The sequence below is a fragment of the Nematolebias whitei genome, chromosome 1, assembly GCF_014905685.2.
Source record: "Nematolebias whitei isolate Nwh7 chromosome 1, NemWhi1, whole genome shotgun sequence".
Lineage (NCBI taxonomy): Eukaryota > Metazoa > Chordata > Actinopteri > Cyprinodontiformes > Rivulidae > Nematolebias > Nematolebias whitei.
Genome location: NC_056498.1, coordinates 15,045,046 through 15,054,895, shown reverse-complemented (window position 1 = coordinate 15,054,895; position 9,850 = coordinate 15,045,046).

The following is a 9,850-nucleotide window of genomic DNA, read 5'->3' as shown; positions in this document are numbered from 1 at the left end:
AGTTAGCATTAAATATTCAGTGTTAGCTGGTAGACAGTTAGCATTAATGATTCAGTGTTAGCTAGTAGACAGTTAGCATTAATGATTCAGTGTTAGCTAGTAGACAGTTAGAATTAAAAATACAGTGTTAGCTGGAGAACAGTTAGCATTAAAGCTACAGTGTTAGCTGGAGGAAAGTTAGCATTAAAGCTACAGTGTTAGTTGAAGGGCAGTTAGCATTAAAGCTACAGTGTTAGTTGGTGGACAGTTAGCATTAAGTTGTAGCGTTAGCTGCTGGACAGTTAGCATTAAAGCTACAGTGTTAGCTGGTGGGCAGTTAGCATTAAAGCTACAGTGTTAGCTGGAGGGCAGTTAGCATTAAAGCTACAGTGTTAGCTGGAGGGCAGTTAGCATTAAAACTACAGTGTTAGCCGGTGACAGTTAGCATTAAAGCTGCAGTGTTAGCTGGTAGACAGTTAGCATTAAAGATACAGTGTTAGCTGGAGAGCAGTTAGCATTAAAGCTACAGTGTTAGCTGGAGAGCAGTTAGCATTAAAGCTACAGTGTTAGCTGGAGGGCAGTTAGCATTAAAGCTACAGTGTTAGCCAGTGGACAGTTAGCATTAAAGCTACAGTGTTAGCTGGAGGGCAGTTAGCATTAAAGCTACAGTGTTAGCTGGTGGACAGTGAGCATTAAAGCTACAGTGTTAGCTGGTGGACAGTTCGCATTAAAGCTACAGAGTTAGCTGGTAGACAGTTAGCATTAACGATTCAGTGTTAGCTGGTAGACAGTTAGCATTAAAGATTCAGTGTTAGCTGGAGGGCAGTTAGCATTAAAGCTACAGTGTTAGCTGGAGGGCAGTTAGCATTAAAGCTACAGTGTTAGCCGGTGGACAGTTAACATTAAAGCTACAGTGTTAGCTGGTAGACAGTTAGCATTAAAGATACAGTGTCAGCTGGAGGATAGTTAGCATTAAGTTGCAGAGTTAGCTGGTGGACAGTTAGCATTAAAGCTACAGTGTTAGCTCGAGGGCAGTTAGCATTAAAGCTACAGTGTTAGCTGGAGGGCAGTTAGCATTTAAGCTACAGTGTTAGCTGGAGGGCAGTTAGCATTAAAGCTACAGTGTTAGCTGGAGGGCAGTTAGCATTAAAGCTACAGTGTTAGCTGGTGGACAGTTAGCATTAAAGCTACAGTGTTTGCTGGTAGACAGTTAGCATTAAAGATACAGTGTTAGCTGGAGGACAGTTAGCATTAAGTTGCAGAGTTAGCTGGTGGACAGTTAGCATTAAAGCTACAGTGTTAGCTGGAGGGCAGTTATCATTTAAGCTACAGTGTTAGCTGGAGGGGAGTTATCATTAAAGCTACAGTGTTAGCTGGTGAAGAGTCGCTCCACGTTGTGGCGTTTTGCTGTCGCCCCACAAATGAGACACACGTGCACACTTGTCTTTCACAGGTGTTATAAAGCCTTTTCCTCCCAATCACACTGAAAATTATGTTTTCTTACGTTTTTCTGCCATTTCCCCTCTTCTCTGGGAGGTAAACAAAGCTCAGAGATTGCAGCTCAGAGATTGTGGTGCGTCTGTGAGTGATTCTGAACTTTGACCCCAGATAAGGTCACTATAGCTACCCAAAGAATTACTTTTAAAAACCTTAATTATTTTAATTTTAAATCTACGTCCATGCAAATATTATTTCTTAAATTTAAAAACATATATCCTAACGTATAACCTAACACAATTTTGTACACAATTTCATTCCACCACATGTACCACATGTGGTGTGTATGACAAATAAAGAACCTTGAATCCTAATTAATGATGTTTTTTTGGCGGTGGTCCTTGATGATGAGTGGTATTTTTAGAACATTTCCTGGGCGACTCACATGGTCCCTGCAGGTGGCCAGATGTCTGCAGGCGTTGGTGACCCCTAGTTTAACCTAAAGTATGTCATTGAACTGTTTGAGCAAGCCAGGTAGAAAGAACCTTTGCGCAATAAAGGAATATAGCTCCTAAAAAAACTTTTTACTAGATCACCATGTTCAGCAAGTTTACATCTAGAGAAAGGCTTCCATCAAATACTTCAATAATTACATAATTGTGTTAAATAAAACTTTGTGCCAATAAGAGGGCACAGTTTGACATTAAGGGTGATAGTATAAAATAGAGCACTGTTGCTAAGCTAGCTAATGTCCAACAAACATATGCATTAAATAAAAATGAAAGAGATTAAGTTAACAAAAACAGTAAAGGAATATATTTTCTAAATTGTAAGCTAAGAGCCACTGCTAAAAGTCATGACTATATTCAATAAATAAAACTTTGAAAGGCAGCAAATTTCTGTTTTAAAGCTGTTTTTATCACTATGAAAAACAGCAGCAAGCTGTAAAAATCTAACATTTCAATTTAGTTTTACTGTAGCTGTAATTTAAAATGAGTTCCATTTGATTAGAAAGTGTTTCACTTAAAATGGAAGTAATAAGCACAACTTACCACTCATGTTGTCTCAGTCAGAACTGTACGTTAAAAACAGCGAGAAGTTTTCTGAGAGACCTTGTTTCTCTTCCTCCCTCTCTCTGACTTCCCTCATGCTTTGTTCTTTACTACCTGTTGGACTTGTTTTCATGTAGTGAGCAGATAGAAGACAAACACACGGTGTCCAAGCACGCCAAGCTGGTATGCTCTGCAACAGATAGAAAGTTTTTATAAGAATATTAACCTAATAAAAATAACATAAAATAAGTCAGTTTTCTAATAATCAAATGAGGCTGAGGTATCTTGGTTAGTCAATGCTGCGGTCTTATAATTCTGAGTGTATCCCAGGTGCAATGTGTTAAATGCAGAGAACCAATTTCACCATCGTATGGGAACATACAATGATAACAGCACATATTGTTTGTGTCCATCTGTTAAGATCTGTGGTACTGTCTTCCTCTGCTGGGTATTTTACTATTTGCAGGTGCTGCCAGGAAGCAAACCCTTCAGCAGGTGTCAGCGATCGGCTCATCAGCTCAACACTTCTTGAGGCTGTGTCTACCTCCAGTTCTCCGTTGGAGGGTTTAGTTGCAAACGATGACTTAAGTGACAACGTCTCCATCCATCCATTATCTTTTACCCAGTTCTTCCATTTTGGGTCACGGGGGTCGTCGGTGCCCATGTCCGGCAATCACTGTGCGAGGGGCGGGGTACACCCTGGACGGGTCTCCAGTCCATCACAGGGACATAGAGACAAACGAGACAAACAACCGTTCACTCTCTCACTCACACCTAAGGACAATTTAGAGTTACCAATCAGCCTAGCATGCATGTGTTAGGTCTGTGGGAGGAAACCGGAGTACCCGGAGAAAACCCACGCATGCAGAGAACATACAAACTCCACCCAGAAAGGCCCCTGGAACGGGATTTGAACGGGGACCTACTCGCTGAGAGGCAGAAGCTCTACCAGTTGTGCCACCATGCTGCTCCGCGACTTCTCGTGATTTGAAAATTATTTGCCTCTTGTCTCCTTTGCAGTGACACCCCGGGTTATTGAGTTACCTGATTCCTTAGTTCCCTCTTGGATCTTCATGTCAGCCTGGAACTCCTTACCTGTATGATGGAAGACAACTATAACCTGGACTCAGCCTTGGCATCGCTCCGCTCCTGGTAAAGATCACTTGCACATCTCCTTCCTGGAGCTGCTTGAGCACAGTACCACTCTCCAGTATTCTTCCTCAAAGCCAGGAACAGACAACACCTGAGCAAGGATCCCTCTGGAACATTCTGTGAATCTCTGTTAATTAAAAATATAAAGGAAACACTCGCCTATCCACCTCTGCAGATCCAACGGTCCCTTTCTCCATCCTCAGCTCCATTAGTAAACAGACTTACACTTTTTGTTCTTTTATTCCTGTCCCGTGACTTTTTGCAGTGTACGCCGGGTTGCCAAAATGACAGGATCAGGAAGGGCATCTAGCATGAACCTATGGTCAAATCTTTCATGCGAGATCAGTAGCTGTGGTGACCCCTGCAGACTGGAGCATCCAAAAGAACAAGAGAAAAGTGTAGTTGTAACACAAAATGCTTCCAGTTGTTTCCACATCTCGTTAAGTTTATGAATATATCTAATTGTTTTAACAGCCCATTGTTTCCACATGGTTTAATTCTGCTGGTCTGTATGATGCAAGGCTTTGTTACTGATTAGTCAATAATAGCAAAGCAGCTAAAGGCTGAAAGACATCCGTGTGTAAAGACATTAGAGGGTGACACCAGCATCCTCTGTCAGACTCATCACCAAGTTCCTTTCTACAAATGTGGTGTGTTCGCTGGAATAAATATAATTCAAAGCTTGTGTTCCTCAAGTCACCATCTGACAACTTTTGTACCAGTTCACTGAAGGCAGGTGGCACCGATTTAGGTTACTTTGTATTTTTACTCTCAAGGCATCTTTAACTTTTACCTCAATCATTTTGTTGTTCTGGATCTATATATGGCTGCCATTAGAGTTTTTTTTGTTGTTGTTTTGTTTATTCTTGTGTGAAAATGGCATTTTATTTTGTTGAGGCATGAAAAGTGTTTGAGTTAATGGAGTTTAAATTACCATTTTTAAAATATTACAGTACACATTAAGCTTTACTGTCAAAGTTGGTGCAGTTTAGGATCACAAGCAAACAACCTGAGAGTGAAGAGTGCCTTTTTGTTTTGGGTTGTAAGCAAATTAAATAAAGGATTTGTTAAGTTGCTTAGTTGTTCGGGACCTTTGGACTTATCCAGAAATCAGATGTGGATGTTTTGAATATCAAGTTTGAGAACCCCTGTAATAGAATAAGAGCAGAAATTAAAAAGATGTGGACTTAAAATGTTTAATAACATTACTGATTAAAAGCTCAATTTGAAATGGACACAAAAGGACATGCAGAATTGATTTTCATTGGAAAAGCTGTGCTGATAGCAATACATAATACTGTACACATCCTTATGCATGGACATATTAGGACCTGAAGGGTCTGTGGTAGCTTGGTGGTCAGTGCTACAGTCATGTAATCTTGAGGTTGCAGGTTCGACCCCAGGTTGTATTAGGAAGGGCATCCGGTGTAAAACAATTGGCAAATCTTTCATGCAAGTTTGTTTGCTGTGGTGACCCCTGAAGAAGGGAGCAACCAAAAGAAACTTACCTGGTAAGTACCTGATACACACAGAGCTGTATTATGTAATGCTATCATAAAAATCTGTCATTTTGCAGGACAAGTTTTGGACAGACAGCCTATTAGGAGCTGTAAGCTGTGAAACTCATTACTGATCTTAAGACCATAACTGACATTAAAATATTCACTTCAAGGCTTAAGAATTGGCTAAAGATGAACCAGAATTGTACTCATTTTTAAATATTATAATTGTTTTAGCTCTGTAGTTTTAAATACATTGGGGGGGAGGAGGTTATTTCTTTTTTATAATTTTAATTGGTTTTTATTGTTGATCTTAACTTTTCCATCCATCCATCTGTCCATTATTTTTACCCGCTTATTCCATTTTGGGTCACGGGGGTCGCTGGTGCCCATGTCCAGCAGTCACTGTGCGATGGGCGGGGTACACCCTGGACGGGTTGCAAGCCCATCACAGGGACACATAGAGACAAATGAGACAAACAACCATTCACTCTCTCACTCACACCTAGGGACAATTTAGAGTTACCAATCAGTCTAACATGCATGTTTTTGGTCTGTGGGAGGAAACCGGAACACCTGGAGAAAACCCACGCATGCACGGAGAGAACATGCAAATTCCACCCAGAAGGCCCCTGGACAGGAATTTGAACCAAGGACCTGCTCGCTGAGAGGCAGCAGCTCTACCAGTTGCGCCACCGTGCTGCCCATCTTAACTTTTCATTTACTGTTAAAGGTTCTTCTACGGACGGGTGCTATGAATTAGCTTTGGCTATATACACTGTGATGCAGGCATTAGATTGTTTTGATGTATGTTTTTTGTATCTGTCCCTATCAAATAAACAATTAATAAAATAAACATCAGCAGACCAATCATCAAATCTATATTGACCAATGAAGCATTTAAAAAACACTTTACTTCAGATCATTTAACGTTGGCGTCTGAGGACACGGCTATTTCTCAGCTTGATGTCAGTTTATGTGCAAAATATCCACCAATCATAAGTTATTTTTCCCTTTTATTGTTTCTAACCTATTTCCATCTATTCAATTCAGTTCAATTCAGTTTATTTATATAGCGCCAAATCACAACAAAGTTATCTCGGGGCACTTTACAGGAACGTTCACATACATAGAAAAGCCAATTAGTGAAGTTCTCTATCTAATGATTAGGATTAGAATTTAATAGAAAAAAAACTAGTCGTTTTACTTGTAGTTCCAGCAGTTCCCCAGTAGAGGTGCACTACAGACACTGGCATGTATTAGAGGCAAGTGGAGAAGAAGTAATTTCTACTTCTATGCTTTTATTTTTACTTTGCCCTACGAACTCGTCTGTAAAAATATGTTTAACAAAGAAAAGAAAAGTGTACAGTGAATGCTGAGTGTTTAAAATGGGGTGGACAACAACATATTGCTTCACTGAGGTCCAACCAAAGGCCAAAGGTTTTTATGCCAAGGAACTGTTGCGGTTTTCAAAGATTACACTTTGCTAACTACGCTAGCAAGCCTTTCTCCGATGGCGATTTTTTTAAAGAAACATGGTAAAAACAGAGCAGGCCTATTGTGTCTGGAGAGCCAAGATAAGTTAGAAAAAATCAGTTTATCACGCAGGACTGTGACTCGCCTTGTGGAACTGACTGATGAAAATTTAGCAGCAAAATAAGCTAAAAGGCAGAGAGAGTCCTTTAAGTTACGGTTTACTGGATGAAAGTAATAAAGGGCACTGCTCCTATTTTTTTTTTATATATATATCTGTGGGATTAACAACAGTTTTGAGATAATGGAGGTGTTTTTGACCCTGGAGTCTCTGAAAGGAAAAACATGGAGAGAGGAATTTTATAACTGTCTGCTGTCATCGAGAGAATTAAGCTTCTGTGGAGTAAACTTCAGTGTCAATGGACAGATCACCAAATTTAAGTGGAAAACATGTCAGGCTGCTGACAAGAATCCAGGATAAAGTGAAAGAAGAAAGGCCGACCAGGATGTTATTTTTCATCCATCAGGAATCACTGTAATTTATGCTTTGTGTGTGTGTGAAACTGTGTGTGAATTATCCCCCCCCCCAAAAAATGTGAAAGACAAAAACGTGTGAATTATTGTCCATGTACTCTGTTGTGATGCTGCATAGAGGAGCTGCAGGAGAAAGACGTCTGCTTCCATTCCCAACCTGCTACAGCTGACCTGTCATCAACTTCAGATCCTGTAGTTGTAAAAAGTTTTGTAAGGAGTTTGTAGAGGTGAGCTGCCACTTTATTTCGACTTTTCTCCTGGATTCCATTAGCATAGTGAGGTAAGAGACTTGTGGTTTGGCAAATTTTATTTTTATTCAGGTAAGAAAAAATACAGTGGTTTGTTTTGTTTGTCGTTTTGGTCTGAAGTTGGTAAGACGCCACAAAATCAATAATTTCACTATTGTAAATAAAATCACTGTTCTATCATATAATCCTGACTTAGTGGCTGCTTGAGTGGTGCAGAAGGTGGAATCGCCCAAAATTAATTGAGTCCCGGTGTTTGTTATTGCGCTGGGGTGTAACATCACACAAACACCCCATTCATCTGTTCCTGGCTCCTTCGCTCCAATTTTAGAACTCAGTGTGGCCCGCGAGTCTAAAAGTTTGCCCACCCCGATATAATCCATCCATCCATCCATCCATCCATCATCTTCTGCATGTTCTGAAGTCAGGTTGCGGGTGCAGCAGCTTGAGCAAGGAGACCCAGACATCTCGTTCGACAGCCACCTCTTCTAGGGGCGGCTGTGGCTGAGTGGTTAGAGCAGTCGTCCTCCAGTGTAAGACTTGGGGGTTCAATTCCACCAGCAGTCACATGCCGGAGTGTCCCTGGGCAAGACACTGAACACCTCATTGTCTCCAATGTGTGTCCCATCAATGTATGAATGTGATAAAGCACTGATTAATCTTTGTATAGATCTAGTAGAGTGCTGTATGAATGGGTAAATGAGGGCACAGATTGAGTTGTAAAGTCAAGTCAAGTCAAGTCAGATTTATTTATAGAAGAGCCTTGAGTATCTTGATAAAATAGAAAGGTGCTATATAAGCACAATCCATTTACCTCTTCCAGTTCTTCTGGGGGGCCCCAATGTATTCCCAGACCAACCAAGAGATGTAGTCTCTCCAGCATGTCCTGGGTCTTCCCTGGTGTCTCTTCCCGGCTGGACATGCTCGAAGCACCTCCCTAGGGAGGTGCCCAGGAAGCATCCTTACCAGATGCCAGAACCACCTCATCTGGCTCCTCTCAATGTAGCGGTTCTACTCCGAGTCTCTCCCAGATAACTGAACTTCTCACCCTATCTCTAAGGGAGAGTCCAGCTACCCTGCGGAGGAAACTCATTTCAACTGCCTGTATCCACAGTCCCATTCTTTCAGTCACTACCTAGAGCTTGTGACCATAGGTGAGGGTAGGAACGTAGACCTATTTACTGTTTATGTTAAAATGAACAAGCTGTAAGACATGCATTTAAGGTTCTTTGGTGACTTTACATTATAGCTGTGAGGCTAAGCATGAAAAGTGTATTGTTTTTGTGTTAGCAACAATAATGAACTCATTAAAAAAAGTTCACCATTCCTTTAGTAGGAGGCTGGAATGACCTCCGTGATCCTAAAACAAAACGAAACAAAAAAGACGAACGGAAAATTTGGCGTTCCCACACTTGGAAAAAATGTCTGACATACAGTAAGTGCTTAAAGTTCAAGTCTAACCAGTAAATAAGTGCAAAACAAATGTCAGAAAGGCATGCCAAGGTGTTGGCGGTATTTTCACTAGATTAAATCATACAGGTCCGACAACCTGGCATCACTAACAAGGTGAAGCAGGAAGCTGAATATGTCAGTTCTCCTGCAACTTTAAAACTTTGATTATTGAGCATCAACCTCCTCTTATTTTTCTTCTAAAAATATGTTCTAAAAACTTTTATTTGAATGTGAAAATACAAATGGAAATATAATCAATTCAGCAAAAATCGAGTTTATACACCTATCAAGCTTTGAAGTCTTATGAAGTGTTCAGGGATAGAGAGCTTTTCTCATTGTGGTATTGGTTTTGTAAGCTAAGTTTATTGATTGTTTAATATTAAATTTTTTTAAGTTTATTTTTTATTCTTTTATATTTAATATATTTTAGGCTGCCGGGTCTAACCGGGGAAAAAAAAAACAACTAAAAAATAACTCCATTCTTTCATTTCAGACACTGTGTCACTTCCGGATTGACCAACTGAGAGAATATGTTTCATTTGTGTTTTGTGTTTAGAGTTTGAGATCTTTGTGTTTTCGTTCTGTTTTCTTGTGTTATCTGTTCCTATTGTGTTTCCTCCATAATCAGTTCCAGCTCCTGACACTCTCACCTGTTCCTCATTATCCTTCCCCAGGTGTTCGTCATTATCCATCATTAGTTCCTCTATAAGCTCTGTGTCAGTTTGTTTTTTCCCTGTCCATGGATTGACCTACCAAGACTGGAATGCTCTGTCTTCCTCCGTGTCACCCTGCTTCTCTTTATTTCATGTAAGTTTTTGCTGCCACGTCAGTCTTGTTTTATTTAATAAATTCATTTCTTCATTTTACCTTCACGTTTTCTGTCTATATCAGCATTCTGGGTTCAACTCAAAACCACACGTCATGATACCAACAACCTGCTCTTGTTGCCAAAAAGGTTCCCAGCTGAAGCCTTGCTTCCCAAATGTTTTTGTCTGCTCATTCTCTCCCATCTCCAGGTTCTGGCTCA